The 12,436-nt window shown below is 41.0% G+C and overlaps 1 protein-coding gene across 1 annotated transcript in view; it reads right to left on the bottom strand.

Annotated features, from left to right (window-relative positions):
• Positions 1 to 12,436, bottom strand: part of FSHR (follicle stimulating hormone receptor) — a 79,376-nt gene that overhangs the window by 36,951 nt on the left and 29,989 nt on the right.

Raw genomic sequence — 12,436 nt, 5'->3', positions numbered from 1 at the left:
ATAAAAGGAAAAAAAAAACCAACCTACCACGAAAGAGGAAAATGTGGTAGCAAGGGAAAAACTTCCTTGTAGCGTATTAGGTCTTCATTTGAATTCCAGCATACATCTGAATGAATTATATTTTTTAATTTGTTTAACTATGCTAATAGTCACCATGCACTGGTGGTTTTAGCAGTATTTTCTCTTTATATGTGTGACTCAAGAATTGCCATAGCAACTTGCTTCCTAATTAACCTTCAGTTCCTAACAATCAATACGATTAGACAAGGTCAGCGCTGGAGTAAGAGCTGGAGTAAACTCGACAGATTTACAAAAAGGCTACTGAGAGTGAATAACAGCAAGAAGAGGAAGAGAGGGCTCCTGGATGGTCTTCCTCAAAGAATGGTGGTCTTCCCCAAAGAACAATTATTGCTTTGTCTCCTGTGATCCAGAGGAGTTGTGGCAAATGAGAGTTTTGCCCCTTGAGTGCAGAGAACTTTCAGCCTGCCAACAGATTCACAAAATATGGGGAACAGAAGCACCCCTACATGTGCAGATGGAAATACACCTTACTGTCACATTGCTGGGATAGATGCTGACTGCACACCATCAAAATCAAGAACAATTATGTCCTAGATTTTTTATCCATATGAAATCAATCTCCCTGTGTGGCAAAGGTGCCTGAAACCTGGAGACTGTCCAGTTCACAGGAAGGTGCTGCCTGGGAATTAAGCCTGTACGGTGCTTAGCTGAGGTCCCATTAGGAGGCCCTCTGTCTGGAGACCTGAGTGATTGTCCCTGCTGACACAATTCCCCCCTCATTTTTACAGCCTGTTTCAGTCGTTAACATGTTATCTGTTACCCTGAAAGCACAGTGCCTGGCAGCACAGTGGGATGGAAATATAATGTGCTGCTCAGAGCTACTCTGGGTCCTGGGAATACAAAACAGGATCCTTGATATTGACAGATGAAGGCTTGTGAAAAACCACTTTACTTGTTAGTGTGTTTAGGTCTGCTACCAAGAAACACAGGCAAAACCAAGCTTATTTTTAAATAAACAGTTTGTGTTGTCAATTATGCTTGGGAACATGGCTGCTGCAGATGAACTGAAATGCATTTTCTTTCCTCTGTAGAAATTCATTGCCTCCTGGCTCTGTCCTCTGTTGCTCCCTTGAGTTTACTCCTATGCTTCAAATGTGCCTGCAGCCTCAGTTCATGGCACTGGGTCCCCCAACAGAGGGTCAGGATCAGGGAATGGAGGAGCCAGGATGGTGAAAACGTAATGACAAAGCAGTCTGGACAGTGCCCTGTGAGGACACTTCAAGTCATGAGTTTTTAGGCTATGTGCATTGACCTTCCTCTGCACAGGATGTCTCAAAGAAGGATGAGAGGGTTTTAAGCTCAAAAAAGGCAGCTTTTATTAGAATATCAACTAGGATAATTAAGTTCAAAGCAGAAAAACCTTACAGGATATTGGAAAAGAACTGGGAAGATTTTATATCCTCCCTAGCCTGACGTCCAATACTTTTGGAGGTTTGGAGTTCACAGAACCATAGAATAGTACAGGTTGGAAGGGACTTTTCAAGGTCATCCAGTCCACCTTCCCAGAGGGACATCCACTAGACCACATTGCTCAGAGACCAGGACAACCTGACCTTAAATGTTTCCAGGGATGGCTCATCCACCACCTCTCTGGGCAGTACATTCCAGTGGCTCAGCACAAAAACAGCGAAAAGCTTCTGCCTTAGATGTGATCTAAATAGAACCTCTTTTAGCTTAGTTTAAAACCACTATTCCTTGTCCTGTTGCAACAGGCTTTTTGTCCCCCTCTTTTGTGCAGACCCTCTCTAAACATTGAATGGCCAAATTCCTCAATGGCTCGTGGCAGCAAGCTCTGCTCAGACCTCCTCCAAATCCTGTCCCTCACCCCTGGGGCTGCTCCCTGCTCTCCAGGGCAGACCCTGAGTGGCACATATCCATCTCTGGCCTCTAGCTCTCCTACCACTTGCAGCCCCTTTATCCCACAAAGGAAACACCCCACAGCCCTTCCTCCAGGGAGCTCTGCTGCTGCCAGCTCTCCTAGAGAGCCTCGTCTCATTGGAAACAGAAATAATAAATAAGCACGTTCTTTTCACCGCATCGTGCTCACCCCTTCTCGCAGCACAGATGGGAAAAGCATAAATCTTAAAAATCCAGCACAAGAAGCCTTAAAAATGTGGGGAATAAAGATGAAAAACAGGCCAGTATAAAATCCTCATTCCAAATAAAAGATAAGATTGACAAAGGGATTAGACATGTCTAATGAGCACCTTCACTTCATAATTACGCTAGGAAGGATAAACACTTCCAGATAAAGATGTAAATCTTTGTGCTCTTGAGCAGAAAAGCGAGACAGAAGTAAACAATGCTTCCAAATAACAAAAAATGGTTTAATTCTGTCCCCACCTGAAATGCTGCATTATTCCTGCTTTTAGTGAAGAAACTTTCAAGCATAAGACAAAATGGAGAGGCCATTCCTGGCCGAGAAACACCCTATTTATTACATGAATTTGTTCTGCTCAGAGGAGGAAGTGCCCTATGAGGTGGACAAAATACATTCTCCACGTGGATGAACTATCTCACAGTTGTTCCAGAAATGTTGTTCTCTTGAACATCCTCCTTCAGAAAGTGACATCAGCAGCTCTCACAGGTGAGGTTCTGTCCCTGTCCCCAGCTCCCAATCTTCTGCTGACTTCTCTGGAAAACTTACATACACCAAGAGCCCTCCAGCTTTCTGCATTTCTCTCACAACCATTTGTAATTTCCATCTGTGGTGTTGGCTCCCCAACATTCAAAATATTTTCTGGCTTAGTATCTGTCTACCATTCTAAATCCTAGCAATTTAAATGTTTCCCAGACTAGTCTCTGTGTATGTACCAGCACACATGCATGTATTTAAGTATATAAGTATATATATTCTGCCATGTGGTGAGTGGTTTAGTCACAAAAGGTTCACCACTCTTACTTATTTTTAAAGGCTCACGCACATATATGGGAGTCTTCATCCAAACCAGGCTCCTGCTCTAGAAATCAAAATAAATATTCACAATATTTTGTGAGCAAATTGTTCTTGGCTTGGTCACAAAACAAACAATGGGCAAAATGAATCTCTGTTTTTACACCTGGGATGAATTAGGGCCAGCAGAGCCCTTGATAGAAAAATCAAAATGCAGCTCACTAATAATGATAAAATGCCCAGTTGCCTCTCCACTGAGCAAAGGAGCCATCAAACTAATGATTAAATCCACATCAATCATTAGGCATAATAAAAATAAAGGCTGTGCAATACAATGTTGTCAGAGAATCAACATCCCCTGCTTAGAAAATAAATGTCTTGACTTCATCTCAACATTTGTTTTCCATAAATGCTGAGGTTTATATCAACATTTGTATAGCAATGGGAAACACTCCTTCATTGCAGCATGTCAATTCCACTAGCATTATTCCTAAAATAAACAGAAAAGCTGGATAAAATTAATATGGGAAGGTGTTTATGAAATCCTCCTGAAATGGAATTGCCATTTCCAATCTGGTGCCCAATTTCTTCTTTCTACAAACAGTATTTAGTAGTGGCAACAATAAAAATTGAGGCAAATCCCATTTAGAGCAAATTGGGCACAATTTCAAGGAGGTCACACCTGTTGCATTCCCTCACTGGTACAGTAACAGTACACTAAACAAGATTAATATTTAAAAAACAATAAAAACATTTTTTAATATTTAGAAAATACCTATTTTTTCTTTTTTTTTTTCCCTAAAACCCCTTAATTTTGTATTCACAGTTCTGCTTACAAGTCAGTACATTTTAATTCTGAATTCTATCAAGAAATTTGGGAGTTAATATGTAACTAACACACAAAGGGGAACATTTTTTGAAAATAATTTAGGGATATTAGAATGAATATATTGATTTTATAATGAAAAAGATAATTATTTAATTCAGGACAATATTCTGACACATCACATAAGAAAAAACATATATTTTGCCACGTAGGAGTGATGAATTATATTTGAAAATGTAAAATGCAAATAGAACTGGCAATTTTGAGTTCTTAGTTCTGTGCTATATGCAAATAAATTTTATAAATGTACCACTCTGCCACTTTAAGAATTATTTTAAGTTAATTATTAAATACGTATTTTTATATTTACAAAAATTGTTTTATATTTACAAAGATGGTTTTATATTCACTTAGATGGTCATTTATTCTACCTTGAAATCACATGAATCTCATCATAAAATACAACTTGAAACTTCCTTTCTTTCCAAATAGAGGGAATCTTCTGGAGGAAAGAGATGAAAACTGAGGAAATGACAGATTTTGGGAAAAAATTTTTGATTTTTCCAGCATTCCATCCTTCCCTTTAGAACAAAAAACCCACTCAAAGGCACCTGAGATGAATGTCAAAAATCTGGCAGACATAGCAGCCTCCTCAGCATGCAATGACCATGCCCAGGGGAGAAAAGAAAAAGATGAAAGGGTAAATTCTGCACCACAGGATGACCGTCAGTCCTGAGGCTCCTTGCTAGGTTTGCCAGTCGCAATAATCAGCTTCATCCCTCAAATGCAAGGACCTGGACTGGGGCTGCCTTGCAGAATTTAATGGTCCAGAGGAAGGAATTGTCTCCATGCGATGCTGAACCTGCAGCTTGTCTGACACAGCTTCTTGCCCTAGTGGTGGCAGGGGAAGCCCAGCAAACTGACCAAGAGCAGGGCAAGCCAACTGAGAAATATTCTTATATTGATAATTCACAACGTTTTCAATTGCAGAGGGGGTGTTTGGTTGGTTTTTTAGGTTGGATTTTTTTTTCTTCCACCAGCTGAGACTTTCTTTAAGAACTGTGCATTTCACCCTCAAATCCCATTTTGGATGAATGAGGCTACTTGAGATCCTACATTGATATATGCAAAAAGGCTATCTTAATTTTGCATGCATTTAGTTTTATCTGTCTTATTAGGATAGAGGAAGGCAGAAGAAGACTGGATCAAAGTTTCCTCCTGAAACAGAGTGGGAACTCACACAAGCTTTTGCCCGCGTTTCATGTTTTATAAATTCAGGTAATCTGAACAGTATGTCACTGGGGAAAGGCATTAAAGCATTTAGCATACATTCAGACAAGTTGGTTCCCTTTTTTTTCTCTCTCTCTCTGTCTAGACAGCTGTAAAACAGGGACCTGAAATGATGTGCAAGATGATTCTCTCATTAAATACTTCAGTCTTTAATGCTGGCTTCACACCAGTGCAGTTAACAAATAAAGATTCTGCTAACAGTTCATTACCACAAAGCTCATTCTTGCTCAACAAAAGCAAGTAATGACAAAATGTATTTTCTTTCTAAATTTATTTTATCAAAGAAAGCAAGCATCAAGATAGTAAACCACATAGAAAGAATGATGGAATACTTCTTTCTTGTGCTCTGATGTGTTTCAATTAAAATATGCAAATATTAGTGTGTTTTTCTGTGACTTTTTGAATAGAAAATTTGGAAAATGTTGATATGGACACCATTAATTGATTTTACATTTCCTAGCTTCTTCTTCTAAGGGTTTGTACTTTATTTGTAATTTTGTTCCATCCAAGCATTAGAAAAATCCTGAGATCAGATTATCTTTCCCTGAAATGTAGCAAAACTGTAATTAAATCTCTGCTCTTTGACATCGGCAGTGAGTAACTGACATGGATAATAAATTTCTCCTTCAGGTTTTTTTAGTTGTGCAAGGGATGACAACAAGTGGAAGATCTCTTCCACAGTTAAGCTTTGGCAGGGAAAAGCAGAAAACCAAGTGATGATGCAGCAAAAGGTTTATGGGTTGTAATAAAGCCACCCATCCTTCCTTCATTGCTCGTTGCAATGAACGCAAGGCATAGCTTCTCCTGGCGTGAAATAAACTGAATTTGGAACACCAGGCTCCCTATACAAATGTTTGGGGTGAAAATAAAGGGAGGGGTGATGTTTCCAAAGGTTGCAGCAATGCAGGGTGGTCTGAAGCAACGGCACTGCCTGGGGAAGGAGAATTACCCCAGCAGCTCACGGAGGGACAGTGGCACAGTCACTGCTCCGCCCGGCTCCTCCATCACCACCATGGATACAGGAGCCCTGGGAGAAGCTCCTGTGGCTCCTCACCTTCCACATGCCGCCTGTGGGAGCCCATCCCGAAGGGCAGAGGGGGCAAATGAACACTGACACACCCTGGAATGTGGCTGAGGACAAGCTTTCTTACGTGATTCTGCTGCATCCGTCTTGGAATGGACCAGAGGTCTGAAGTGCCACCAACCCCTCCTCTGAGGAAAAGCCCTGTTCCAGCCACTGATCACCATCCAAAATAGACTGTCACCTGTGGTGGGGACATCTGGGACTTGCAAATCCAGCTGCAGGAGCCAGGAAGCCTCCTGTGATTGCTCCCTGCCCGATCACCAGCCTGCTGACTTGTCCAGGGCTGCAGGGAAAGCCCCACATCACAGCAATGGCCCCATTCAAACATTTATTCTTTGGGATAACTGCCTGGATTTTAAATTTCTTTGCCTATGTTGGTTACTTGCCTTAATGTTTTTGAACAGTAGTCCTCTGTTCCCTGAGAGAAAATGCATAGACTAATTTAAATGCATTAAGCAGCGTACTTATTTTCACGGCCTGCCCTCAAGATGCTGAAAGTTACACAGAAGTTCCTATAATGTAAATTAGAATTTAATATCCATAGAGTTGCACCTTGAGAATATACCCTGGAGTATTTGCTACCAAAGGATGACTTTTACCTTATTCAGTAGGTATTTTGGTACACAGAATGGTTTGTGTACCACTTTCACCTAAGGGATGTAAATAAATACTTTTATAAGCATGCACTACTTAACTTATATATCACAGCAGATCCTAAAATCCATATTTTTCCACTTGCAAAAAAAAAAAAAAAAAAAAGCAGATTAATCCAAATGATGCAACAAAAGGTAGAAAGCAACTCCTGCCTAGACAAAATTTCGAAATGCTTTGGCTACACTTAATCATAACCATTTTCTTATTTTGAGAAATTAACTTATTTTAGCCTGGTCTTTTGCATATCAAATGAGGCAGCACACAATACAAGGAAAACTGGAGAAGCTGTGAAATGCTGAACAGCTTTCTTGGTAGCAGAAGACACAGCAGAAGACACAGACTGCTCCTCCTTAGGCGATCCTGTGATTCCTGCCTCCCCCCTTCCCTCCCACGTCTTTGGGCTCTATGCTGAAAAGTGTCACAGAGTCACCTGCAGGAGCTTAATGAAGCTGATTTTAGGAGCACATGGGATGGGTTGGCCCCTTGCTAGCCCAGGCAGCCTGATGGCTACTGCTGAAGAAGGTTTGGATGGTGAATGCATCAATTTGCCAGGTTGTTATAACTTTCTAGAGAAAGTGAAATCTTCACGTTCTGACAAATTTTCTAGGTGAGACTTACAACCAAGGCAAGAATTCTGGTCCTTCCCCAGCCACAGAAAGAGAGACACCCCTTGATTCAAAATTCTGTCTTCTGGTCTCCATTGTCCACAAGTAACTCCTCTGAGTTTAGACAAAACATAAAAGGTGATCTCAGTGTGATCACTCAGTGTGATCCAGCTGAGTCAAAGGAAAGTGGGACTTGCCTTTTAGTCTAGAGGGGCAAACAGGAGAGGTTTGAGCATCATCCATCAGGTTGGTTGTTTGTGAAATTAGCTGGTGCTTGTGTGTCTAGATCACAGAGCAGCACCATTTGTCCTTAGGAACTATCAATGGATCCAGTTTCAACAAAGAGAAAACCAGAAAATCTTGAATGCACCAAGTAATTGAGTAAATACATGATTCAGGGCTATTTTTCTCTACCAACTCATGAGGAAGCAGTAGACAGCTGCTGTCTTCCATGGACAGAAAACTTCCCTTTCCAGGAGTGTCAGCTCTGGTGGTTTCCCTCCACCCTCAAAGCTTTAGCTTTCCATGGTCTCCAGAGCTCATTATGGGTTTAGCTCATCAAGCTCTGTTGTCCATACCATGGTTCATGCTCTTAAAATGTGTCTTTGTCAGCATCTGCTAAAAAAGTGCTCCCCTCCAATTACCCCAAAATAAAAACGGGGCCAGTAATGGTGCTTTTTTCCCTTCTGTGACATGTTCTAGTTCCAGAAGTACTTCATCCTCACAGCTGAGTTTCCTTAGGCTGCACATAAGTTGGGTTTGAGAGCAAATGATGAACCAAAGCATTATGTTTTAGCTTAAACCCTTCAAAAAGAACAAATAACTGATGATGAATTTTCAAGGGGATTGTGCCTGAGGGTACAGACATGAAGCCTCTTTTCCTTGCACAGGGTAACACAATCAGATCAAGCCTCCTGTATATATAATGCCCAAATCAAGCCTTGTTAGATCAAGATTCACAAATCTACTTTGCCACCTCATAGTAACAGCAGGAAACTCAGAAACACAAAAAGAGAGACTTGGTGTTGCTTCTGACTCTCTCTACTCCAAATTAAGCCCTTTCTGTGCAGGTTGAGGATGACACAGCTGCTGCTGAGCATGTCAGATTGATTTTGCCGGGTATGTGCCTGCATGGGACTGCTTTTTAATTTAGTAACTGGAGGGTTAATTAGCTCTGGGAGTGTAAATAAATTAGTTAAGCAGAAATCCAGAAGAACTGCCACGTTCCAGTTGACTGAGACCTAGGAGTAGACTAAACATGTAGCAAAATTAACCAATCTGCTTTCCTGAACACCTATTTGCTAAATTGACATGAAGCCAGAGTTGTGCAGAAGTTGGAGAGCTGCTGGCAACAAGATGGCAAGGCTGTTCCTCAGACCTGAGGGATTCTGAAAGGTTTTCTGTAGGAAAATTCAAGTTGCATGTTTAGTAAGAGAAGCCTCTGATATTTTGAACCCATAAGGTTATTTCATAACTCCAAACATTTTATTTAAGAAGCAAAGATCCTTCTCCCAGAACATTCTTCAGGAAAGTTGTTGCACCATAAGACAGCCTGTAGAATGGTCATTTCACGTTTTGTCAGCAACTGGAGGAATTTAGACGGTTAAGAAGTTAATGACAAACCAGAAAATTGTTCAAATGGGCTCTTACTCTTAAAAAAAAAAGGCAGAAGTATCCCAATGACAACATTTCCAAATTTAAACAAACAAACAAACAAAAAACTTCAGATGAAACCTAAAAGATTTCATGTTGGTAACTAAAACTGGGGCTTCACCAGGGAGGTCAGATCAATATCTCCATGCCAACATTTCCAAGTCACACTAGTTTTTCCTTTATGAATAATGGTCATTAGTGTCCATTATGGAAAGTCCTTGGACAGTTCAAATAGAAAACATTGAAAACTTGCCTGGATACTCTGACTGAAAAGTATTTGACATTTTCTGGCAAAATACATTGATTTAAAGGTCTCAGAATCTTGAGACCTTTAGGAAGATACTAAATGTTTAGGAAGATACTAAAATGCATAGCAAAAGCAGGAAAATACCAAGGAATTATTTTTCTTTGAAAACCAGAAAATTCAAATGCCTTCATTCACTTTGAGAAGAAATATAACAGAGTTAGGATTCTGAGGGAGGACTTATCCCTGATTTAACCTAGAATCATAGAATCATTAAGGTTGGAAAAGACAGATATTTCACAGGATATTCTGACCTGGAAGGGTCCCTCAAGGATCACTGAGACCTCCAAAATCATCAAGTACAACCTTTGACCAAACACCACCATGTCAAGTAAACCTGTGATGTCCACTCGTTTATGGAAAACGCCTTCAGGGGTGGTGACTCCACCACTTCCATGGGCAGCCTGTTCCAACTCCTTAAAATGCCTTCCAATGCCCTTCCTGGAAATTCTGACATTCTCCATGGTGCAACCTTGACCTCCCCTGGCACAGCCTGTGGCCATTTCCTCTTGTCCTATTTGCCTGGGAGAAGAGGCCAAACCCCATCTGGCTACAACCTCCTTTCAGGAGATGTCCTGAGGATAACCAGTCTTTCTGTTAAAGGCTGAGGCAAAGAAAGCATTCAGTACCTCAGTGTTTTCCCCATCCTTGGTGACAATGTTTCCCCCTGCGTCCACTAAAGGAATGAGATTTTCCTTGGCCCTTTTGTTGTTAATATATTTATAAACCCCCTTTTACTTCCTTTCACAGCAGTGGCCAGATTGAATTCTAACTGAGCTTTTGCCTTTCTAATTTTCTCTCTACATGACCTAATGACATCCTTGTATTCTTCCTGAGTTGCCTGACCTTTCCAAAGGTCATAAACTATTTTTTCCCTGGCTTGCTGCAAAAGCTCTGTGTTAGCCTGGTTGGTCTTCTTCTCCAACAGCTCTTATCTTTCAGCACATAAAGACACTACTTCTGTGCCTTTAAGATCTCCTTCTTGAAGCCTTCCTGAATTTTGTTATTCAGGACTCTTTCCCAAAGGACTCTCTGAACCAGTGTCTTAAACAGGCCAAAGTCTGCTATGCCCTGTCAGGACCCAGGACATCCCTCTGGCTGTCCTGAGCAGCCAAGACCCCTGCCAGGGGGCTCAGAGACCCTGGCACAGAGCCCAGAATGCCCCTGTGGTTTTGATTATGACCCGTGGAGCAAGTTACCAACCTTAGATAAAGATCTGCAAACCACAACAGTTTAGGTAGAGTAATAGTGAAGTTATCATGGGGTGAAAAAGTAGATTTTGGGGTTTTTAGAATGGGAGTTCAGGAGGGTAAGTTGGAGGGATTTGGACGTTTCCAGCCTTTCTCCTTTTTCTTCTTGGCCTCCATCTTCTGCTGTAATGGTGGCACTTACAGATTGGTTTAGAGTAGAAGCTCACTGTCTAACATAGGTGATTGGTATTGGAAAGTAATTGTAAACATTGTAAACGTAGTTTTCAGTATAAAGACATAACACCATCCCAGGGGCAGGCAGAGTGCCTGGAACTGTCCTGCTGGATGGACCTCGGCAGGACAGGAGAAAGAGTTTTATAGATATAAGATACAATAAACAACCTTGAGACTGAGAAATGAAGAGCCCTGACTCCTTCTTCAAGCGCTGGGCTGGGAAAAGAGACTTTGGAACTCTTCTTGGGGTCACTCTGAGCAGCGAGAGGCCCCAACAATGCCCAAGATGGCCTCTGACCATCACATTTCCAACTTGCACTCAACTGCCTCATTCCCCAGGGATGATTCCAGACACCACCATTTCCCTCCAAATTCTGGGCTTTAACACCCACCCTGTTCTCAGAAACACACACAGGAATGATGTATTAGTGATGAAAATCCCAAGTGCAGCTATGCTGGACTGAAGAAGATGCTGTTTTTCTTCAGTAACATGTTTAGGAAATATTGTCACTCTCCATTTTTAGCCTACTCAGTTCTAGGGGAGCACACACATACACTACGTTGAAGTGTCTCATTTGTATACATCAGGCCATCCACATTTTACCATATGGAGGTATCACATTATTAATAGCTGTTTTCCTTAAATAGGCTACAGTTTGCTTAATCTTTCTTTCTGTGCATGATCTTGCAAGAGTAAAAAGGCTTTCATACAAAGGCTGTGTTTTTATATGCAAATCTATTATTTGATTACTGACTTTTTTTGTCTCTACATTATCATGAATATTTCTGATGAATGTTTTATGGGTTAGGTTTAGGATTTGTGAGCTATTTCAAATTTTATCTGTTTGCTATATCATCTGCAAATACCACAGTTTTGTTGATGTTGATTGGCCTCATTTACATATTTATCACACTTCTATTTTCAAGGAAATTTCACTATAAACTCACTGTCCCCATTTCTCCTCCATGTACTACTAGTAAATGGATGTATTTTCAAATTGAGCCCATTTCCATATATAATTTTTTTGGTTAACAATAAATCACCACTTAGAAACATCCCATTCAATGCCTTCATACACATCTGACATATGGTTTCTGAGTAATTAAAGATAACAGAAGCAGCTCACAATGCACTTTGCAGCCCACTTCACAGCCCAAAGTGCTCAATGATTTTCCATAAGGACGAGGCTAAAATGAACCCTCACCACCTTCTTGCTAAATCCCTTACTCATGCAGGAGTACAGGGGAGAAGGGTAGGAATGATGCAGAGAAATGTCCTTTGGAATTCTGCCATTGCACATACAGCACTGAAAAAGTGCTGCATTTAAAATATATTTCCCTACTCCCACTCAGAGTGCTCCTGGGTGAACAGCCTGTTTGTGATCCCCTCCTGTCAGGGTGCAAGTGCTGCTCTGTTTCTAAGCAAAATGGGATTTGCCCATATATGAGATATTTCAGAAAAATCATACATGAGGCAGCATAGTTCAGATTGGACAGTGAGGGTTATAATTTTTGGCGCTAGCACCAGCTAAGCCTTAGATTTTCTGTTGTTAAAGAGAAGTAGGAAACATGTTACACAGGGTTTTCACTTCCAGTGGTGGAGCTGCAATGCCTCCACAACA

This window comes from Ammospiza caudacuta, chromosome 3, assembly GCF_027887145.1.
Source record: "Ammospiza caudacuta isolate bAmmCau1 chromosome 3, bAmmCau1.pri, whole genome shotgun sequence".
NCBI lineage: Eukaryota > Metazoa > Chordata > Aves > Passeriformes > Passerellidae > Ammospiza > Ammospiza caudacuta.
Note: the sequence above shows the minus strand (reverse complement) of the source record. Positions and strands in the feature narration are given on the sequence as shown.